The sequence below is a fragment of the Typopeltis vanoorti genome, chromosome 25, assembly GCF_054136105.1.
Source record: "Typopeltis vanoorti isolate ZY-2024b chromosome 25, IOZ_Tvanoo_1.0, whole genome shotgun sequence".
Classification (NCBI taxonomy): domain Eukaryota; kingdom Metazoa; phylum Arthropoda; class Arachnida; order Uropygi; family Thelyphonidae; genus Typopeltis; species Typopeltis vanoorti.
Genome location: NC_143573.1, coordinates 13,219,804 through 13,237,850, shown reverse-complemented (window position 1 = coordinate 13,237,850; position 18,047 = coordinate 13,219,804). Strand labels below are relative to the sequence as shown.

Here is an 18,047-nt window from a genome sequence, read left to right as displayed (position 1 = left end):
GAGAGGTATAGAGTCTTGAAAAACACAAAAATTATATCTGTGATCATCTGTATGGCAAGTCAGGATTAACAGATCATGTTCTGAATACTCCTTTCAGTATTCAGGAGGAGAAAGTGGGGATACGATTGATATATAAAGGGGTTACTACTAGATCAGTGTTTTAAACCACTCATTCAGCTAGCTATTTTTATCTGTTCTCTTAAAGATCAACTTCATCCTCTTGCCCATTCTGGAGTATATAAAGTTCCTTGTGCCAACAATTTAGTCTACTTTGGACATATTAGAAGAACTGTTAATGCCTTGAAGAACACGAAAATTACATCTGTGATCATCTGTTTAAGTTGGGAATGGCAGACCATACTGTGGAAATTCCTTCACATGGGATTAGCTGGAAGAAGATATTGGTGTTACATACAAGTCGCTGTAGATCTGAGGACTAAAATTTTTTGAATTAGCATTGGCTATGAAGCACATACCAAATCTTAACTAGTATTGTTGTATTAATTCACCAAGGATGCAAGAGACAGTCATTTTGAGACCAGATAGTCTGACTTCTCTAAATTAACTTAATGGTTATTTGGCCCTTAGAGATTGCTGTGTGAGGACATTAGTTCTGTTTCAGTTATAATTTGAATGGTTTCTATAATGATTTAGTTGGGTGATGTGTGCTTGTCACAGTTATCATTTATGCTCTGAAGATGTTAGTTTGCTGGCCTGGTTGGCCGGGTGGTTAGCATATTCACTCTCCAGCCAAAAAGGCTGGAGAGTGAATACGCTAACCACCCGGCAAACCAGGTGAATCCCACTGTGGGAATGGATGTTTGATTATCTGTGAAAATGCTAGTGGTGGTGGTGGTGAGTGGTAGATGGCGTTGGTGTAGTTGCAGTTCGTTGTAGTTGGTGGATTTGAGTGGGTGGAGACAGAGTTGTAGAGTAGGAGCACTCCCTCGACAAGTCTTTGGGCTCTCTGGAGGTGTCATGTAATAATAATAATAGAAAATCAGCAAGATATTAGTAAGCTCAATAAATTGATTTTTTTTTCCTCTCTCTCTCTCTCTCTTGGTGTTTATCCTTGAAGCACTATTATGAATAAATAACAACAACAACATGACTTATTTTTTGACGGTATTAACAACACCAAACAATTTTATCAAAAGATGTTTTATTAGTTGCTTATATTTCGCTGAATTTCAAATCACCATCATCAGAACAAAACACACTTGTTCACGCAACAGTAAGTGAAACAATACAATTGCAATGGACAAAAGATCTCAAGTCCTATTTTGGCGCCCTCTAATGTTAGAGAAAAAAAACAACATTCTGGCTATGTGGGAGTTGCTTTTAAGATAACAGTCTCCCAGAATTTTGACAAATTAATGCAACCGTATTTGTTAAGGTTAGGAGAATTCTTCAAAGTTATTGCTGACTCAAAAAATAATCTTTCAGATCTGTAACAATTCCTAAATAGCACATTTGTTTTCTTCCATCTTATCCTGTGTGCAGGAGTGTACAAAACATGGTCTGCCAGTCCTGACTTGCCATAGAAATAGTAGCAATGGTATTTTTTATGTTCTTCCAGGCAGATGTTAACTGATCTTCCTGTTAGCCTAAGATTTATCCTTAGGTGAGCAGATCAGAGTTGCTAGTGTGACATGAGGTTTGAAAGTGGTGTGAAAGCCATGTTTCATCAGTACTTTGGCTATCTTTTCTGATGTACCTCTGATGTAGGGAATAGAAATGGTCATGTTGTGTTCCTGTTTATTAGGGGAGGGAGAAGTAATGGGATTATGTAGTATTTTATCTATTTTGTAAGGATTGTAGACATTGGGCAAGAACGTATGGCAGAGATATTTGAGTTCGGTGGTCAGAGCTGTATCGTTAGAACAAATGGCTCTGACTCTATGTGTAATGTTTTTAAAATGCCATACTATTGGACTCGATGATGATGACGATGTGATTGTTTATGTAGGTATCTTCCTGTGTGTGTTGGCTTTAGGTAAACGGAAAAAGATAGTGATCCATCTGTGAAAGGCAGGTGACTAATGTGTCAAGAAATGGTAAACAGTTATTAGATTCTTTTTCTACTTTGAAGTGGATTTTGGGGTGTTGGCTGTTTAGGTAGGTAACAAAAGCATCCAAAGTGCCTTGTCCATGTTGGAAGTTTTTTCCACTTGGTTAGACTATAATAAATTTAGTTTAATCCTTTATCCAAGTGTAAGCAAACAAAGTTTGCGCTTGAAGTATCTTCAGGACCGAGTCTTAATATCCCCCATAATGCAACACACATCTCCTTGCTGACATGTATAATGCTATGCATTAAGGGAAGAGCCACCACCCAGACCAGTTTCGACCTTTATTGATGTCTCGTCAGTGGGAGCCAGACCCAGAGGCAGTGATACTAAGGTGGAAGCAATGGAGAAGTCTTATTTACCTATACCTTTCCTTAATGCATAGCTTTATATATGTCTGCAAGGTGATGTGCTTTGCATTATGGGAGATACTAAGACAAGTGGAGATGAGAATTTGGTCCTCCTTTACCACGAGTTGCTTCAGTTCTAAGATACTTCAGGCACAAACTTTGTTTGCTTGCACTTGGATAAAGGATTAAACTAAATTTATTATAGTCTAACCAAGTGGGATAAAACTTCCAACATCTTTCTCTAAATCCAGAGTAATTTAATAATAAGGTGAGACACCTTTTGGCAACTCGTATAGGTATATATGATTTCTCCATTGATTCCACCTTAGTATCACCACCTCTGAGTCTGGCGCCCAATGATGAGACCTCAATAAAGGTCGAAACCAGCCTGGGTAGTGGCCCTTCCATTAATGTATAGCATTATACATGTCTGCAAGGAGATGTGCTTTGCATTATGGGAGATACTAAGACAAGTAATGATGAGAGTTTGGTCCAACTCAAGCGCAAACTTTGTTTGCTTATAGTTGGATAAAGGATTAAACTAAATTTATTATGCCTTGTCCATAGGCCAAATGGCAAACACATCATCTACATAGTGTAACTCCACTAGTGGCTTGTAAATATTTTGTTTTCAAAGTGTTCCATGTAAAAATTTGCTAAGAGGGGGGAACCCATACAATTAATCTGTTTGTAGATTTTTCCTCCCCATGGCATACACAGTAAATTTGAATAATTCAAAAATACCAGGGCGAAATTTAGACTTGATCAAATCAAGAGTGTCTATAAGTTTTACATTGGTAAATAAAGAGGTGACATCAGAACTAACCATTATGTCAGAATTTTTTAGGCTATGATTTTGAACTAGCGTTTTGAAATGGAGTGAATTTTTTACAAAAGTAGAGTGGTTGCCAATAAGGGAAGCAGGCAACGTGACTAACTTTTGTGCCAGTTTATACGTGGGACTTTCTATGCTATCGACTATTTGGCATAGGGGAATATTAGATTTTTGGTAATCCATAAATACAGGATGGTTTAACCTAAACTGGTTTTATTTTTTTGGTGATTTCTTTGTGTCAGGAAGTCACTTTTTTTTGGTAATTTTCAGACTTTTTTCCTTTGAGACATAGTGGGGTTTCGATGTATAATTTGGTATGTGGAACTGTCACATAGGAGATCTTGCATTTTTCTGTTATAATCTTCTTGATCAATGATAAATGTTGCATTTCCTTTATCGGCTTTTGTAATAATAATATTTTTATTCTTATATAACTTTTTTTAAAGTCAGTTATTTCATTATGTGGTATGTTGCTTTTTGAAGGCTTAACCTTGTTTAGAATACTGCTATATGTAAATGCACATTATTGGCCTTTGCCAGCAGAAGATCGTAGATGACCCATTCTACCTTCATCATGATTTCTAATTTTGGAATTTGTTTGGGTGTGATGGCAAAGATATACTCTAGAGTGAGAGCGTTCTTGGCTACTTCTGTGAGTATTTCAGACGATAGGTTTACTACCACACAGTCTCTTTGAAGTTGCGGTTGGAACTTGGTATGTTTGTGCTGTTGTAGGAGTTCATATTTCTTCAGGTGTTTGCTTTAAACTTTTGAAAAAAAGCAAGGACTCCTATGTGACGGTTCCACATACTAAATTATACATTGAGACCCTCACTATGTCTCAAAGGAAAACAGTCCAAAAATTACCGAGAAAGTGACTTCGTGCCCAGAGAAATCATCAAAAAATAAAAATAAATAAAAGCAGTCCATGTTAAACCACCCCGTATTTATGGATTACCAAAAATCAATAAACCTAATATCCCCCTATGCCCCATAGTCATAGCATAGATAGTCCCACGTATAAACTGGCCCAACAGTTAGCCAAGTCGCTTGCTCCCTTTACTGGCAACTCCTCTACTTTTGTAAAAAATTCAGTCCATTTCAAAACTCTAGTTAAAAATCATATCCTGAAAAATTCAGGCATAATTGTTAGTTTTGATGTCACCTCTTTATTTCACCTCTTTATTATTACCAATGTAAAACTTATAGACACTCTTGATTTGATCAAGTCTGCCCCTGTATGTTTGAATTATTCAAATTTACTATGTATGCAGGTTACTTTTCATGGGGAGGAAAAATCTACAAACAGATTGATGGTATGGCTAAGGGTCCCCTCCCCTCCAGCAAATTTTTACATGGAACACTTTGAAAACAAAGTACTTACCACAGTGGGGTTACACTATGTAGATGATGAGCTTGCCATTTGGCCCCATGTTCAAGACACTTTGGATGCGTTTGTCACCTACCTAAACAGCCAACATCCCAAATCCACTTCACAGTAGAAAAATCATCTAATAACTGCTTATGATTTCTTTACACATTAGTCTTCCGCCTTTCAGATAGATCACTGTCTTTTTCCATTTACAGAAAGCCAACACACACAGGAAGATACCTACATAAACAACCACATCATCATCCAGTCCAGCAGTATTGCATTTTAAAAACACTTACACACAGAGCCAGAGCCATTTGTTCTAACAATACAGCTCTGACCACCGAACTCAGATATCTGTTTTCCATACATTCTTGGCCAATGACTACAATCCTTACAAAATAGATAAAATACTACATAGTCCCATTACTCCTCACTCCCCTAATAAACAAGAACACAACATGACCATTTCTATTCCCTATGTCAGAGGTACATCAGAAAACATAGCCAAAGTACTGATGAAACATGGTCTTCGCACCACTTTCAAACCTCATGTCACACTAGCAACTCTGATCCACTCACCTAAGGATAAACTTCACCCTTTAGCACACTCAGGAATATATGAAGTTCCCTGTGACCGTGACTTGGCCTCCTATGGGCGAACAGGAAGATCAGTTAACATCTGCCTGGAAGAACATAAAAATTACCTTTGTTACTATTACTATGGCAAGTCAGGACTGGCAGACCACTCTTTGGACATTCCTCCACACAGGATTAGATCGAAGAAAACTAATGTGCTATTTTGGGGTCATAACAGATCTGAAAGATTATTTTTTGAGTCAGCAATGACTGAAGAATTCTCCTAACCTTAACAAATATGGTTGCATTAATTTGCCAAATATTTGGGAGACTTATCTTAAAACAACTCCCACATAGCTGTAATGTTTTTTTTTTTTTTTAACATTAGAAGGCGCTAAAATCACTTTAGATCTTTTGTCCATTGTAAATGTATTGTTTCACTTACTGTTGCGTGTACAAGTGTGTTTTGTTCTGATGATGGTGATTTGAAATTCAGCGAAATATAAGCAGTTAATAAAACATCTTTTGATAAAATTATTTGGTGTTGGTAATACTGTTCAAAAACAAGTCATGGATAACTGTCAACACTTAAGCTTACCTGTTAGATAGAACAACAACACCTAAGCCTTTCTGTACCTAAAGACCGTAAGTAACAAACTACAGTTGTGGAATTTAGTCATATATATATATATATATATATATATATATATATATATATTGTAAAAATAAACTAAACTGCTATGTGTTTCTTTGTCTTTTAATGACTCTGTTAGGAAGATGAACATATTAGATAATATTCAAAATATCTGAGAACTTCTAACAGTATATATATATATATATATTTTTTTTTTTTTTTTTTTTTTTTTGAGACATAACTTCCTCTTTGAGTTCCATCTCCTATCGGAAGTCGGCAGGTTGGCGATCACCTTGGCAAATTTTGAGTGATCCTCAGCCACTCTGAACAGTCGCTTAGAGCTCATGCCAGTACACTGTCTGATGTTTGCCAGCTAAGATTTTCTTTGTCTTCCTTGTCTTTTTCTTCCATTTATCTTCCCTTTTATAATCAATTGAAGTATCTTATATTTTTCATTACAAAGTAGATGAGCAAGATATGCAGTTTTCCTTCTTTTTAAAGTATCTAAAAGTTATATCCCCATTGTTCCGGTACTTCCTGACTGGATGTTTTTGCTGTCCAAGGGATTTTTAACATTCATCTGTATAACCACATCTCAAAGGCTTCAGGTTTTTTTATTGATGTTGTCTTCAAGGTCCAAGTTTCTGCACTGTTACAGCAGTACAGACCATACATAGCATTTAACCATGCGCACTCTAAGCTCTAAATTTAAATTGTGTTTACATAGTGTTGATTTCATCAGGAGAACATTTTTTCTTGCCATTTCAATTCCAACTTTTTTTCATTTTTTGGATTGCATTCTTCATTTAACCAGCATCTGAGATATATAAACTTTGTCACTCTTTCAATTTGTTTCCCATTTAAAGAAAGTGTTGAATTAAGAATTGGATTCTTGCTTATGACCACGAATTAGTTTTTGGCAATCTTTATTTTTTATCCCATTTTTTCACTCTCTTTGTTCATCAGAAGATTCTGAAGATTCTGAATATTGTCAGCCAGCAGAGCTGTGTCATCAGCATATTGGATGTTACTGATGATTTCACCATTTACATTAATCCCTTCCACTCTTCCTTTTAAAATTTTTTGAAATGTGGCTTCTGAGTATTATGTTAAAAAGAAGAAGCAGCACACATCCTTGCCTTACTCCTCATTTGATATTAATGGAGTCTGTAATAATATCAACTTGAACAGATGCCTTTTAGTTCCAATATATATGTTTTCAATGATCCTGATGGCTGCTTAATCCAATTCTTTTAATAGTGCAATCATTTTAATATGTCGAACTTTGTCAAATGCTTTGTCGAAGTCAATGAAGCAAATGAACTGTATGCAAATGTTTTTTTGGAATAAGATTTGAGAACAGAAAAGAGCCTTCTCATTCTCAAACCGTTTCTAAAGCCAAATTGGGTATCACTAATGGTGTCATCACATTTTCTGTATATTCTTTTCTGAATTATTTTCAGAAACATTTTGAGAACATGACTCATTAGGCTGATCATTCTGTAGTGATTACAAGTTTTTGCATTTGCTTTTTTAGGTAGCATGATGAAGATCGACTATAACCAGTCTTGAGGGATTATGCCTGTATTGTAGATCTTATTAAATAGCTTTACTAATATAATATGTTGTCACCTTCTAATAAATTTACTATTTCTGCTGGTATTCTATCAGGGCCTAAGGCTTTATCATTTTTAGCTGAGTTCTACACACATTTTACCTCTGATCTTAGAATGCATTGACCTTCCATCAGTTCATGAGTGTTTTCTGGGTTCTGTCTGTTATCAGTAAAGAGTTCTTCTACATATTTCACCCATTCTTGTATTTTTGAAACATATAACTAATAATAACATAAGGTAGTCACATACGTTATTTGGTATATCAGACATAAAACCTCCATTATGCAACAAGCATCTAAAGGCTTGCAATACAATGAACATTTTATGTCTGATATATACCAAATAACATATGTGACTGATAAACATGAGCATCATCATTATTATTATTACACAGGCAACTCCATGGAGTCCATTTGACTCATCAAGGGTGGTTTTAAACATGCCAAGCACTATCTAATATTCGCCTGACATCTATCATACTTTTTTTCATACTGATTCACAGTATCCACAACAGATGCCAGCAATATATTCCATTCATTCACCACTCTCCAACCAAACAATCTAGTCCTCCCACTCTTGCTCGATTTCCAAGGATGGCTCTAGTTTTCACAGTTCTGTAAAAATGATTTTAATCCTGTAAAAATCATTTCAGTTGTTTGTATGTCTCAATCATATTGCCCCTTATTTGCTTATCAACTAATTTCTGACTAACCCACAAATCTTTAACCTGTCTTCATAAGGTGCATTCCATAGACCTGCTGCCATCTTGGTCACTCGCCTCTGGATCTTCTCTACCTCATCCCCAAGAAACCCAGTTGACCAGATATGTGCATAGCAATCAAAATGCAGTCTTATCAAAGGCTGCAAGTAACCTGTTTGTCTCTGCCCATCAGGGTATTCTAAGTAATTGGATGAGCTGTCTTAGCCACTTTTGCAGTATGTCTCCTCTAAACTTTAACTCTCTGTCTACTGACATCCCCAAATCCTTGCTTCATCGGTTTCCTGGATTAAAGTTCCATCAATATGGTATGCAGTTGGTAATCTCTTCATACCAAAATACATAACCTTACATTTTGCTACACTTTCTTCTCCTTTGCACATACTGCTAGTCTGTTTAAATCATCCTGCAAAATTTTAACATCATCTTTATTGACTATTGCTCTACCAATTTTGCAACAATGGTGAATATTTCCTCTTAGATCATTTCCTGTTATCATTAATGTGCCAATTAAATAGCAGTGGCTCAAGTACAGAGCCTTGTGGCACACCACCAGTGTGCTACAAGGCCTCCTTCTACAGGACTCTATTTCTAATAATCTACTGCCTGGCATCTCTCTCTATTAACCACCCACTTATCCACTTCAACTTAATATCCATCCTCATGTGCATTTATTTATCAAAATTCCAGTATATCCTGTCAAAAGCCTTTACAAAGTCCAGCAATATCAGTATATATATCCTTTACCTTTATAACTCAGATGTCATTGCATTGCAGAAAGTGAGTGTTTCCCCCACATATAGTATCTTATTCCTATCTACCCATTTCTGGAATTCGCCCTTAATGAACTTATCTAATACCTTGACCACCACCAGGGCCATGCCATGCGGTTGTGCAGATTATGCCCAACACAAGGGCACTTGAAGATGAGGGGGGGGGGGTGGCATTTCACCATGGGAAATAATAAAAAAAAAAATATAAATTTTCTTATTCTTGAATTATATCGTACTATATAAATTACACAATTACAAATTATAGTTAATGCAATAAAAATGAAATTTAAAATCAGTCAAATTATTATGAATTCTTAATAATTTAACAATATTTTTAACTTAATACATCACCAGTTTTATTATAATTTGTTTGAAGTGAAACGTTATCAATATTACCACAGATTTTATTTCACAGAGTAAGCATCGACTCAGTGAAAATTGTATAAATATTCTCGATTGTTTATTATATTTTTAGTGGAAATTATTAGTTTAAGACAGACTGTGAATTCATTCTTATGCTGTGCTTTGCGGATGTATGATTGTGACTGAAACAGTGACATTGTTCTGCAAATTTGTAAGGTAAGAAACTATAACATATTTGATTTTTTTTTCAACAGTAAGCATATTGTGAGACTTTAAAATAAAAAGGGCGGTAAAATTTACCAGCCAAAATAAATTTTGATTTTAATTGAACCTCTAGTTTTCACGAAAAACATTTATAACATTTAAAAAAAAAAAAAATTCTAAATGACTGTTATTTTTGTTGTATAATTGAATAATTTTCATTTTTTTTTTTTTTTTTTATAAATTTACCTATTATTTTCTTCTTAACTTCTTAACCCAGTGATTCCCAAACTTTTTCGATTCTCAGCGCCTTGCTGAATCCAGGTTTTCCCAAGGCACCCATGTCAAATTCTAGCAAGTACACTTTGCCAAATAGCGAATAATTTTTTTTAATTAAAGGGTTAGGTAAAAATAAATAAAACATGTATGTAAGATCACAAAAAAAAAGTAATTGAACAAATTCATTAGTGGGATGGATGAGCCTGTTGATCACTGCACATTTTCTCAAAACTTGGAATCAAAATGGACACAGCCACCCTCATATCCTTCTCCACATTGATTTGCGTGCAATACTTAGTTTTTATCACAGTGACTGCCGAAAATCCAGATTTGTACAAATAAGAAGTCGCAAATGGAATTAAAATTCTCTGAGCTTTTTCACTCAGAAGGGGATATTCGTCTTTTACTGATATCCAAAATTCAATTAATTCCATGCTGCTAAATTTTGTTTTCAACATATTGTTTAACATATAAGATACAACATATAAGATTCTGTTCTTCTGCAGCAGTAAATTCAGATGGAGCACTGGCATTAAATGGATCTTGAATCCATACAAATTTATCAATATTATCATTTTGAAAATATTTCTCAAACCAGGTGATAAGCTGTGATAACTGTTCTTCAAAAATGGATTTCATACCTCGAGGGAAATCAACTCCATTGGAGGTCAAAAACTGTTGCAATAAGGGGAAACATTCTTTGTCTCCGTCTTCATTCATTTTTCTTTTCCATAGTTTTAGTTTTTTTTATAAAAGTTGAAATTTTCTCAGTCGACTTTAAAAATTGCATGTTGCATCCCTGCAGGGAGAGATTCAGACCATTCATCTTTTCAAAAATATCACATAAGTATGCTAGTTTTACCAAAAAATCTTCATTCACAAAATTTTTGGTGTACTTGTGGTCTACCTCTTTAACAAAAATATAAATTTCCTGTTGCAGTTCAAACGTACGAAACAAAACATTACCACAAGAGAGCCATCGCGAAGTGCTGTAGTACAACAAAGACGTGTGCTCAGATCCCATATCTTCACATAGTTTTTTGAAAAACCTTGCCTTGAACGGCTGAGTTTTTATAAAGTTTACTACATTCACTACATATTCTAAGACCTGGTTCAATGTAGGACTCAGATATTTTGACAGGAGTGCTTCCCTGTTAATAACGCAACGGGTCTACACTGCATCAGGGGCTTTGCTTCGAATAAGTGCCTGCAATCCTCCATAACAGCCGGACATAGAATGAACACCATCAGTACAGACACCAGCACACTTAGTCCACTTCAAATTATTTTTGGATATAAAAGTATCAAAGATCTCGAACAAGTGTTGAGCCTTAGCACCAGCAGTGATACTTTTACAAAAGAGAAGGTCTTCTGTAATGGATCTGTAATGGAATCTATAAACTGTACATAGCAAATCAAGTGAGCATCATTATTATAATCTGTGGTCTCATCCAGCTGCAACCCATATTCCTTCCCTTTTATTTTTTCAATTCATTGATCATTGAGGTCCTCTGCTATGTGATATATTCTGCGAGTGATGGTGTTATTGGACAAAGGCACTTTTGAAAGCAGCTTTCCAGCAGACTCACCAATCATAATGTTCACCATGTCTACAGCAGCCGGTAAAATGAGTTCTTCTGCGATGGTATGAGGCTTCTTATATTTTGCGATTCTATGTGCCACCTTGTGAGATGCTAACAAAGCATTGCTTAGTATTGATGCCTGCTTATAAAAACTATCTTTTTGTTGATTTAGCTCTTTTAACTTTCTGGTAAAGTAGTCATGAGATGTACTAACCATGCTGGGATGATTGGTTTCTAAATGGCATTTCAACTTACTTGGTAGCATGCACTCTGGTGCCAAAACTGTCATACACAGTACACACTGTGGCCTCCCTTCACCATTGACTTCTGTCGACGTAAAACCAAAGTCCAAATAACTGTCATCGTATTTTTGATATTTACGCTTCTTCACACTCTTGCCACTATTTGACGGTGTGCCCTCTTTATTTTTTCTCTCACAACACTTATTACTGTTTAGTAAAATCCGATCCATTTTTAAAAATACATATGAGAAGAAATACTTCAAAAACTTCACTTGACTAAATCACAACAATATTCAATTGATACAATCTCCGAAAACTAATTCAACACTAAGACCTCGTGAAACTGACAGCTATTTATATACGAACACAAAGTACCGAGAAAGTTCGAGAAACTACTAAAACAATCGAGAAACTTGATTATTGTAGAGCACCATCTAGTAACCATTTTTAAAGGCTTCTGCAAACAGTTATTACTAAGTGAGTTACTGGTTTGCACCAGGTCCACCAGATGTTGCGTCCTATCACATTGAATTGAAAATGGAAATAAAATTATGAAAATTTTGTAATCACGGTGCCTTTTGTGAGGAAACTGCGGCTCCCCAGGGTGCCGTGGTGCACACTTTGGGAACCGCTGCCTTAACTGATTATCCCGTATATATACAGGTCACTGCTGAGGGACCATAGCTAAAAATCCCGTATATATGCTGGGTAGACTAACGGTGTTCTTGTCAGCATGTCAAGTTGATGCGGTCAACTTATATTAATAAACATAGGTTATTTATGAGCTATAAAACTCTTTAGATGATCTAGGTTTGTTTACACATACTGCAATTGGCCCTTTCTTGATACTTTTTTGATGTATTTTGAATCATTTCATTTTGTGCGTTACAGTATTACTGTGCAGTTGTCTTTTGTTTTGTAAAATATATTTATTGTTGTTTAGTAAATTTTTTGTGAATTTGGATTATTATTCACATAAAGTAAGTACGTCTATTATATTTTTGCTAAGTTTGAAAATCAGTTAAATTGTTTCATTTTAGTTAATTATCTTATTTTGAAAACAAAAGATTTTTATTTTATGTTGGGTAGACGTCTAGAAAATAAATAATTTTTAGTAAGAGATTTATTTATATATTTCTTCGTGTTCTGGTTGGAAGACATTGGGGTTGGGTTCCTTTTACTAATTTCTTTAATATTCTAGAAATTTCTTAATTATTAAATAATTACCAGAATGTTAAAAAATTATTAAATAAATATCACTGAGAAATCAATCAGTGGCTAATATCTCTACATGTTAATTTTCAAAAAAATACCTAAAATGTAAGCATATTTACTATTCAAAACATCTGAAAAATCAAATTCTCTAATAAAAGAAATAGTCAGTTTTGGGCCATTCATCTTAAAATATAATAGTCGGCTAAGTGATTAAAAAATAAGTTTAATGGGAAATTTCAGAAATTATTATTATTTTGGCAGACAACTTTTACCGCTCTTCTTATTTTAAAGTCTAACCAAGTATGTTAACCCCTAGATGTTGGAAAAAAAGCCAAAGATTTTATCTTGTATCACAAAACAGGAAAAGACAATTGCAACGCGAAAACTGGAACATAAATTGGCCGGATCACTGAATAAATTTTTAACTTCAGGACCACATAAAAAATGAAGAACAGAAAGTTCTGACAAAGCAAATACTCTGTGTAGCTCTACTACAGAAGAAGAAAGGACACAAGATAACTCTGAAGAAACAAATGTTACATGTGAAAATGAGACTGGACTGTCTACAGATGCAGCAGAAGAAATATTGGATTCCAATTCAGCGAAACCCAAAACTTCAAATTTTACTTTAAATTTTAATGTTAATGATCGAGGTGGCCAAATCATATAATTACCAAATTTAGAGATTTAGTTGAACATTGCCCACATCGAGTAGTTAATAAAGAATTTCCTAAAGATGAATCTGGCCGCAAGTTTTCCGGTTCATACTATTATCGAACTTTAACAAATGGAGAAAAACTTTTATGAAGTTATTTAGTTTATTCAGAATTGCAAAATTCGGTTTTCTGTCATTATTGCCAATTATTTGGTAGTCAAAATTCCCAACTTACTAATGAATATGGTTGTAATGATTGGCAACATTTGAGTATTGATAGGCAGACAACTTAATTTTAAAGATTTATTCGTTTAAATTTATTTGCTCTGTTCATGTTTGGTACGAAATCTTAAGTCTCGTAAATGTTGCAAGCAAAATAATGCAGAATCCGATATTTGTTATAGGAAAAATTACAGAAAATTTTGATTATGTTATACAAGAATTAAATACTTGCTGAACAGACCGATATTTTGAAAATATTATTAGAACTGCAAAAGAAGTAGGAAACGATTTTAATATTGATCCTATTTTTCAAGAGATTCGCAAAATAACAAAAACAAAAATGTTTGGTTACGAAGCATCAGATGAGACAATGCATGATCCTAAACAAAATTTTAAATATATTTTTTCTTCGCGATTTTAGACACGACAGTAACTTCAGTCACGGAAAGATTTATACTCTTAAAACAACATAGTGAGGGTTTGAAAGTTATAAGAGACATTAGCAAATTAAAAGGTTGGAGTGATGAAGATTTAATGAAACATTGTAAAAATTTGCACTTATATATATAAAATGTACTGAGGTTGATTTACTCGGTTGTTTAACATATTTTTTAAAAGAATTGAATGACATAAACCGAGAGGAAAGGAAAAAGGTTTAATGACTAGTTTCGGCTTTTTACAGCCTTCTTGAGGTGCTTTCATAAAAAGAAAAGAAAAAAACATTAAACATTGAAGATAAAAACTGTGAACAGCACAGGAAAGTCACTATACATATTTAACGTGAAAATTGTAGTTAATGTATTCAAAGCTGTTCCTTCGTTGGCCACATTGTTGGGTGAGTGCGTGCGTATAAGTGCGTGCGCTAGCATCTTGTGAGTGCCAGTATGTGATCACAGCAGAATGACAGTCATAAGATTTTTTGTATCTTGAGATACCTTTGTATCCTGCTGTGCATTCAGATTCCTGACCTGGAGTGCTGAAGAAACAGTGAGCAATACACCAGCTACTTTGCGATAAAGTCCTGGTCAGGCTCCATGCTAAACAGCTCCTTCCACTTTGACAGCAAGATGAGCAGTATGGTGAATCAAAATTGGTTCCCCAGCTACATGAGGCTGTGGAGAAATAGCCAACTTAATATTTGTGGACTGAAGACTGATGAAAGTAACGGGGAAGACAGAGGCACCAATACTAATTCATGACTGATTCTTAACAGATGATCAATTTCTTGTCTTCCATTGGCCCACCATTCACAGTCATTAGTGAGATCCCTAATTAATAAAGAAGTCTTCTTACAGGCATCATGCATCCGATAATTTTCAAGGGTCTGGTTGCTGTGTTCTGTAGTTAAGATATCTTCTTCACCTAAGGAAAATCCTATTCCTTGATTGTGTTGAGCCAACTTGTCTATTGCCTGAGCAGCTAACAAGCAGCTCTGTTGTAAGTTCTGTATGTTCCCTAAAGTCTTGGGATCAGCATCAAATATAGACTGATATAAAAAGGCATACTGGTCTGCAAGATTACGGAAATCTTTGGAGCATTTTCTTAGCTGTGAAACTATCCTTCCACACTTCATCTCTACATGTCACGGCAACAGAGGCAGCAATAGCAGGAGGCAGAGAGGTCTTTACACAGGAACAAGTATGTTGGAGTTGTAAATGAGCCTGCAGTATTTACTTTGCAAGCGTGCATACTTACACCGAAAGGTAAGGGAATGAAGAGGAGAAGTTGAAGCCTTTAAAGCTGACACAGCTTTCATATAGTGTGATATCGCCCAAGAGAAATTATCTTCCAGTCCACCTATAGTACCACCTTTGGTTACCTTGCTGAGGAGACAATTTTCTGCTTGGCTAATTTCCCACAGACTTACAAGACAGAAGTGGAGATGTTCAGAACTGACTCTATCATAAATTTGGGAAAAAAAGTGAGCAGCAAACTGGTGATGTCCATATCTAGTTGCCTGTCGTGCTACCCTATATGCTGACCACATGTCCACACTTTCTACAGCTTTCAGGATAGCACTACTACTATCTTGAGATAACCAAGGTCTGTCAATTCCATCTTGAAAGAGTAATGTACACACCATAACTATTGCTTGAGCATTCTTTGAATCTTTGCACGAGAACTCCAGGATTTTTGTAACTAGTTCACTCTGCCATCATCTCATTACACTTTCCCTTTTGTTTCCTAAGGTACAGAGAGCTTCACATAAAGGTACAACATATTCATCACTACTGTTTCCCACTAATGATCCTAGAGTATCAACAAACTGAGTGCAAAGTTCAGGATTCACCTCACAAAGATTTACCGCACACTGGAAGCAGTGCCTAAGAGCATCCTTATGTGTATCTTTATCACTCTGGTTTGTACATGCAATTAGTAGCAAAGTTTCAACAGCACTGGATGCTTCTTGCATAAGGTCTATTCCTTCTATTATAATATCCTCTTGAAAAACATGAATTGCAAACTGAGTCAGTAGTTCCACAGCACAAGAACACAGCTTTATACTATTGTGGAAAACACATTCCTGAGATAATTCTAAACTCTGCTTCCTCGGCCTATTTCAAATTTATCTACAGCCACTGAATGAGACAACGCAACAAGAACAGACAATGCACCACACTTTAAACTTAAGTAAGGGGTGCTCAGAGCATAAATCACCACTTCCTCTACATTTGCTGTGCTTCACAGGTGTGCACCTTTGTCTGCTAGATGCTTCAGATCTCGAAGGGCATGGATTTTAACAGCACTACGAGGATCTTCATGTAAATAATGAATAAGCAGTTCTGCCTGTTCTGGTATATTAGTTACAGAAGCAGCAGCAAGCTGTGTGACTGTATGAAGTGTTACCAGGACAAACTGGCAGGAAGGATAGCTTGGCAGCAATTCAGTACATAGTTTTCTAACCAGAACAGTAATTTGGGCATCATGGTGCATATGCTGAAAAACAGACAACAGTTTAAGCTTCACATCAACTGGTGTTGCCAATCTGTGAATTATTTCTCCAATCTTGGTGCATATATTTGATGCAAAATGTCTTAGATTGTGCTGCAAAATGTCCTGTAGCATATATAGCGGCCTCTAATTCCACAGCATCATGAGAATCAAGACTGTTTCTTATACTATGATGAACATTCTTTCTTTCAGCTACAATACTTACTGTACTTCCTAGGGTTCTGAGGGTTAATGCTCTGGCTACAGGATCATTGCTGTAGATAACAGAATAGATTCTACATACAAATTCATCAATGTTTAGTATCTTGTCTAAATGTTTTTGGCTTTGCTGCATTACTTTTAAAACCAAAACCTGCAGAAAGTTTGTGCCATATCTGAAAACTTCTGCTAGTTTTAAGCATACAGAGTTGATGAGAATAGGAAATGGATATTTCTCAAAAAGGCATGGAAACTGGACTATTGCTTCATACTGTTTGCCAACTTTACCAGATCTTAAACCTTTATCTAGTTTGGTTAATGCTGAATTTGCGTCCTAATCTGTTTCAGCAAATCCATTTTCACCAATCATGGCTAACCTAGCTGATACTGAAGCCATGTCTTTATACTGTTTTATAAATATAATAATAAAAACTAGCCAAAGTAAAAACTGTTGTTGCATTTCAAGTTCCTTTCAAAATCAGTATCAGCATGTGCTTCTTAACAGGATAAACAAATCAATCCCCACTCAGATTTACTGGGAATAATAAGCATTCTTCTAGATTTTATTTGATAAAACAAATGACCACCTCTAAAGTCGCATCTTTTGCTCTTTTTTTCTTTTCCTGATAAAATCTTCCAGTCTGGGAAGTTGTAGCTTAAATTATTATTTAAATGTACAGGGTTGAGGATGATTTCTCTAGATTCTACAATTTTTCTCTCCAATTCGTCATGGCAATGGAAAATGTTGTTAGATCTATCCCTAAGGATTGTATGACTATGGTTTTGATCATCAGAATCGGCAGAAGAAAGGATATGGCTGGATAAAGCACTGGCACGTATTCTCTGGTAAGTGATGTCCCTCCTGTGCTCCTCCATATGCAGTTCAATAGACTTATCCGGATGTCTGGCCAAAGTAAGGAATGTCGCAGTCACACAATATCTTGTATACACCGGGATATTTTAGGTTGTGATGGCTAGGCTTTGAATGGCTCACTAGAGAGTGGATCTTAGGAAACGGAGTGAATAAAGTTCTAATGTTATATTTTTTGAGAACCTTGGCTAATTTTTGAGATACTCAGCTTATGTGTGATATAGATATATTGCCTTTAACATTATTCATTTCTTCAGTATGGCGACTAGGAGGATTAAAAAGGTGTTTTTTAGTAATTTTTTGAGAATAACTATTCAGTG

The 18,047-nt window shown here is 35.4% G+C and overlaps 1 protein-coding gene and 1 pseudogene across 1 annotated transcript in view; one reads left to right on the top strand and one right to left on the bottom strand.

The window, feature by feature from the left end:
- Positions 1-18,047, top strand: part of LOC150092549 (prenylcysteine oxidase 1-like) — an 83,976-nt gene that overhangs the window by 31,176 nt on the left and 34,753 nt on the right. The gene's annotated exons all lie outside the window — the stretch shown is intronic.
- Positions 14,732-17,253, bottom strand: LOC150092550 (integrator complex subunit 7 pseudogene; annotated as a pseudogene).